Here is a 6,000-nt window from a genome sequence, read left to right on the forward strand (position 1 = left end):
AGCCAGTACCCTATCCCTGACCCAGGACTTGCTCTACCCAGCTCCCCATCTCTGACACAGGCATTGCTCCCACACACAGCTCCCCATCCCTGACCTTGGCCTTGCTCAACCCAGCTCCCCATCCCTGACCCTGGCCTTGCTCCCAAAACCAGTCACCCATCCCTGACCCTGGCCTTGCTCCCACAGCCAGTCCCCCATCCCTGACCCAGGCCTTGCTCCACCCAGCTCCCCATCCATGACCCTGCCCTTGCTCCACCCAGCTCCCATCACTGACCCAGGTCTTGCTCCCACAGCCAGTCCCCTACCATGACCATGGCCTACTTCCCACACCCAGCTCCCATCCCTGACCTTGGCCTTGCTCCACCCAGCCCCCCATCCCTGACCCTGGCCTTGCTCCCACAGCCAGCTCCCCATTCCTGACCTTGGCCTTGCTCCACCCAGCTCCCCATCCCTGACCCTGGCCTTGCTCCACCCAGCTCCCCATCCCTGACCCAGGTCTTGCTCCCAGAGACAGCCCCCCATCCCTGACCCAGGCCTTGCTCCACCCAGCTCCCCATCCCTGACACAGGCTTGATCCCAAAGCCAGCCCCCCATCTCTGACCTTGGCCTTGCTCCACCCAGCTCCCCATCCCTGACCCAGGCATTGATCCCACAGCCAGCCCCCAATCCCTGACCCAAGCCTTGCTCCACCCAGCTCCCCATCGCTGACCCAGGCTTGCTCCCACAGCCAGCTCCCCATCCCTGACCCTGGCCTTGCTCCACCCAGCTCCCCATCCCTGACCTTGGCCTTGCTCCACCCAGCTCCCATCCCTGACCCAGGCCTTGATCCCACAGCCAGCCCCCAATCCCTGACCCAAGCCTTGTTCCCACAGCCAGTCCCCCATCCCTGACCCAGACCTTGTTCCACCCAGCTCTCCATCCCTGACCCTGGCCTTGCTCCACCCAGCTCCCCATCCCTGACCCAGGTCTTGCTCCCAGAGCCAGCCCCCCATCCCTGACCCAGGCCTTGCTCCACCCAGCTCCCCATCCCTGACCCAGGCATTGATCCCACAGCCAGCCCCCAATCCCTGACCCAAGCCTTGCTCCACCCAGCTCCCCATCGCTGACCCAGGCTTGCTCCCACAGCAAGCTCCCCATCCCTGACCTTGGCCTTGCTCCACCCAGCTCCCATCCCTGACCCAGGCCTTGATCCCACAGCCAGCCCCCAATCCCTGACCCAAGCCTTGTTCCCACAGCCAGTCCCCCATCCCTGACCCAGACCTTGCTCCACCCAGCTCTCCATCCCTGACCCTGGCCTTGCTCCCACAGCCAGTCCCCCATCCCTGACCCAGGACTTGCTCCACCCCGCTCCCCATCCCTGACCCAGGCCTTGCTCCCACACCCAGCTCCCCATCCCTGACCTTGGCCTTGCTCCACCCAGCTCCCCATCCCTGACCCTGGCCTTGCTCCCACAGCCAGTCCCCAATCCCTGACCCTGGCCTTGCTCCCACAGCCTGTTCCCCATCCCTGACCCAGGCCTTACTCCACCCAGCTCCCCATCCCTGACCCAGGTCTTGCTCCCAGAGACAGCCCCCCATCCCTGACCCAGGCCTTACTCCACCCAGCTCCCCATCCCTGACCTTGGCCTTGCTCCACCCAGCTCCCATCCCTGACCCAGGTCTTGCTCCCACAGCCAGTTCCCTGCCATGACCATGGCCTAGTTCCCACACCCCACTCCCCATCCCTGACCTTGGCCTTGCTCCACCTAGCCCCCCATCCCTGAACTTGGCCTTGCCCCCACAGCCAGCTCCCCATCCGTGACCTTGGCCTTGCTCCACCCAGCTCCCTATCCCTGACCCTGGCCTTGCTCCCAAAGCCAGTCCCCCATCCCTGACCCAGGCCTTGCTCCCCCAGCCCCCATTCCTGACCCTGGCCTTGCTCCACCCAGCTCCTCATCCCTGACCTAGGTCTTGCTCCCAGAGCCAGCCCCCCATCCCTGACCCAGGCCTTGCTCTACCGAGCTCCCCATCCCTAACACAGGCTTGCTCCCAAAGCCAGCCCCCCATCTCTGACCGTGGCCTTGCTCCACCCAGCTCCCCATCCCTGCCCCAGGTCTTGCTCCCACAGCCAGTCCCCTTCCCTGACCATGGCCTTGTTCCCACACCCAGCTCCCCATCCCTGACCCTGGCCTTGCTCCCACAGCCAGCCCCCCATCCCTGACCCAGGCCTTGCTCCCACAGCCAGCCCCCTGCCCTGACCCAGCTGGTGAGTCTGTACCTCGGGAGGTCGCACTTCCTCTGGAAAAAGCCTGCCACCATGAGCTGGCTGGAGGAAAATGTCTGTGTGTTTCTTCAGGCAGTGGACTCTGGGGACCCCGCTGTGGAGGCTTGTGTGAACAGGTGAGATGCTGGGTATTCGTGCAGGTCAGCCCCTCCTGCCCTCTCTGGGCACCCTCTGATGTTAGATGCTGTGGGCCAGAGTGGTTTCATGTCTGCTGCCGCTGGCATAGTCCTGCTCTCCTGTGGGTGAGCTAGTAGACCCCAAGGCTGCTACCACTGTCCAGGTGGGATTTTAGGTGTGGCATGGGTCTGCCCATATTCTGTCCTGCCTACTGCTATGCGCCTGGTTCTCACATCTGCTATAGCAGGTGCCAGGCTCACACCTGCTGGCAGAGATAGCAGCAAGCAGCATCCCTGGCCCACTCCCACCCATGGTCTGGCCTTTGGCCCTGTTAGCATTGTGGTCTGGGACTGCTGTGGCCAGGCTGGCTGGTACAGTGAGGACTCTGTGATCTGTGCTGGCCAGTAGTCTCCCCTAACTGCCCAGAGGTAGCCCTTTGCTGTGGAAGTAAAATTGAAGAAATGATGGGAGAGTGGGGGCCCTGGCACCCTAGCCCTCACAGCCAGTATTCACTGTGCACTCATCTGTTCTCCACACTAGAGGGGATGTTTCAATGGGCAGGAGCACGTTCTGCTCCCTGTGCAACTTCTCCGCCCCACTGTGTCCAGCAGGGGCAGGCCCTATGCTGCAGCTGTAGTGACACTCGGGTTCTTCAGAGACTCACTCAGCACACCATGGACTGACTGCCTGGCCGTCTCGGGGTGAAGCTGGACATCCTTGGGAGATGGAGACCTGCCAGGGAGGAAGGGCTTAGCAGTTTTCAGGGTGGGCACTGGTTAATCTGATGCTGTTTGCCCTGGCCTCAGGCCTCAGATGCTCTACCAGCATGCACCCAGAAACATCCATCGCCATGTGATCCTCTCGGAGATCAGGGAGGCTGTTGCTGCGCTTCCCCAGGTAAGGAGGAGGGCGTGATGGTGGGCTGTGTGACTGTTCCCCTCCTGCTCCTGGTAGCCCACAGGCAGGAGGGCGGGTGAGGCCAAAGGGGGCATGAGTACCTTCCCTCAGCCTACTGGGGTGCTGGTCAATCCAGGAGCTGCTACACCCATGGTCTTGGCCCCATGTGCCTTGCTGGTGGCCAGGCCTGCATGCAACACTGCTGAGAGCAGGCTGCTGCTGTGGGGAAACCTCAAGGGCACCACAGGTGCGTAGGAAGAGGCAGGTCAGGGCGGCCAGGACAGGGGGTACCTTGGGGCCCTCGACACCACTAATTTACCTAAGCTGCTCTGCTGATCCTCAGGATAGCACTTCCAACCTCTTCTGGCCAGGAAGGCTTGTTCTGATGAGTAGTGACAGCGTGGTGCTGGCGGGAGAGGGTAGAGAGGCCGGACAGGGCTGTGCCGGCTTTGTGTGACACGTGGTTCAGCCCATGCTGTGTGGCTTGGGCACCACAGTGAGTTTGATCATGGCATGCGTGGGCACTTCCTGTGTGCTTGACCTTTCCCACCATGCCCCTGCCCAGGGTCAGAAAGCCAAGCCCATTCCCCTTCTCTGTTGAGTGACCTGCCCCAGAAGGCTCTAGCATCACCGTTTCTCCCCTTTCTAAAGGATGTGACCACATAGTCTGTGATAGGGTTTGACCCTCTGCCTCCCCTGGACAACATCTACTCCTACGTCAGACCAGAGAGGTAATGCCCTCACCCCCACTGTGCTTGTGCAGACCCAGGTCAGTGCCTCGGGGCTCCCCGGGGCTCGATGCCCACCGAAGGCAGCCCAGAAGGCCAGGGGTCAGGCACAGGGAAGAGGGAGCAGCAGTGACACTCAGGACACAGCTGCCTTTGCACATATCCACCCAACTCTGAGCGTTTCTTTCCAGATTTTGTAGCAGATACTACAAACGCAGTGAGAAGCAGAATAAGAAGCCACTCTGCCTGTGGTCAGCTGCCGTGGTAGGAACAGATGAGAATTGTAGAACCTAGAGATAAGGGTAAGGTCCAAAGTGTACTGAGAGATACCCAGAGCAGCAGGAAGGGAGCAAGAAGGCCCATGAGGCTGGGCAAGGAGAGTGGGTTGGTGGGACAGAAAGTGACAAAGAAACACATCAGAGCCCGCCTACAGGCTGCCCCTGGAGTGTGGGCAGCTTTCAGAGCCAACAAGAGCCCTTTCACCTTTACTTCTGGTGTTAGAGCCACACCTATAATCTCAGATACTCAGGGCTGAGACCAGGAGGATCACAAGTTCAAGGCCAACAGCTTAGCAAGACCCTTTCTCAAAATCAAAAGGTCCAGGGTTTAGCTCAGTGGCAGAGCACTTGCCTAGTATGTGTGACCTGGGTTCCATCCTGGCAGGGGAAAAATGTGCTGAGGAGCTGCTTGTCTGGGGTAAGCCCCAGAGCTGCTGGCGGCCCTCCCTTTTAAGGCAGGCTGCCTTCCAGCCCCACCTTTCCCCACCAACTTTGTAGAAGTTATAATGAGACTGTGTGTTCACAGTGAAGCCCATTGTGTCAAGCTCCCCAGTAGCTCAGGAGGAGGTCGTTGGTCAGCGGTAGAGAGGCACCTTGCTCTGCTCTCTGCCCACATGGACTTTCTCCTCCTCAGAGCATGGGTGTGGCCCTGGCATCCAGCAGACAGTGGCCATGGCATCCCCTGCCTGTGGCTCTGTTCTCTGCTGTCCTGGTGCTGAAGGAGGTGTGCACCTGCAGCCCTTTACTGTTTTGTGGTGCTGGAGATTGAACCTGGGTGCTCTACCCCTGAGCTACAGCCCCAGCACTTTTTTAAATGTTGGGGCCATCTTGCTGATTTGCCCAGGTTGGCTTTGAACTCATGATCCGCCTACCTCAGCTTCCCAAGTCGCTGGCACAGGCATGGCCACCATGCCCAGTGAGACTGCAGTTCTTCTTGGAAACAAGGCCTGTGCCATGGCAGAGGACAGCCTGGGTGTGGTCATTTCACAGACTAGGCTCCTTGAAGAGCCACCTCCGGGCCCCTTCCTTTCCTTCCCAGTTGTCCTTGGGTGTCCATGGCCCCACCCCAAGCCGGACCCTGACCTGCCTTGGGAGGAGTCAAGTGGAGTCTAGCTTTGTTTTATGACTTCTCTTGACTTCCTGTTTCAGGTTAAGTCCTGTCAGCCATGGAAACACAGTTGCCCTCTTCTTCCGGTCACTGTTGCCAAATTACACTGTGGAGGTAGGTTGGGCATGTCTCAGCTTCTGTGCTGAGTGGTTCAAGCCAGTCGTCTGCATGCAGATGTCCAGCGTCAGCACCATGCTGGGCAGTGCAGGAGCGGGGCCGACAGCTCCTGGGAGCTGCAGGGCTGCTCGGCCCCCTAACTCGCACTGGCCTGGGTAGACATGTGCCTTTGGTTTTTCAGAGCTTCATGTCCTCGACAGGCACCTGAGGAGGGTCCAGGTCCCGTGCTGGGGTGTAGGCCACCCCGGGCTTGATGACGCATCTCCCTGCTTGGGCCCCAGGTCCCCAGTCCCAGCACAGAGAGGCCCTGCTCAGACATGTCTCACTGCTGCAGGGGGAGAGGCCAGAGGAAGGAGTGCCTGGGGGTCTGAACCATAACCAAGGCTTGAACCGGTTGATGCTGGCCATGCGAGACATGATGGCCAACTTCCACTTCAACGACCTGGAGGCGCCGCGGGAGGACAACCCCGAGGGGGAGGGGGACTGGGACTGA

The 6,000-nt window shown here is 60.4% G+C and overlaps 1 pseudogene; it reads left to right on the top strand.

The window, feature by feature from the left end:
- Positions 1-6,000, top strand: part of LOC144251653 (ribosome quality control complex subunit TCF25-like) — a 29,281-nt pseudogene extending 23,281 nt beyond the window's left edge.

Source organism: Urocitellus parryii, unplaced genomic scaffold (genome assembly GCF_045843805.1).
Source record: "Urocitellus parryii isolate mUroPar1 unplaced genomic scaffold, mUroPar1.hap1 Scaffold_145, whole genome shotgun sequence".
NCBI classification, from domain to species: Eukaryota; Metazoa; Chordata; class Mammalia; order Rodentia; family Sciuridae; genus Urocitellus; species Urocitellus parryii.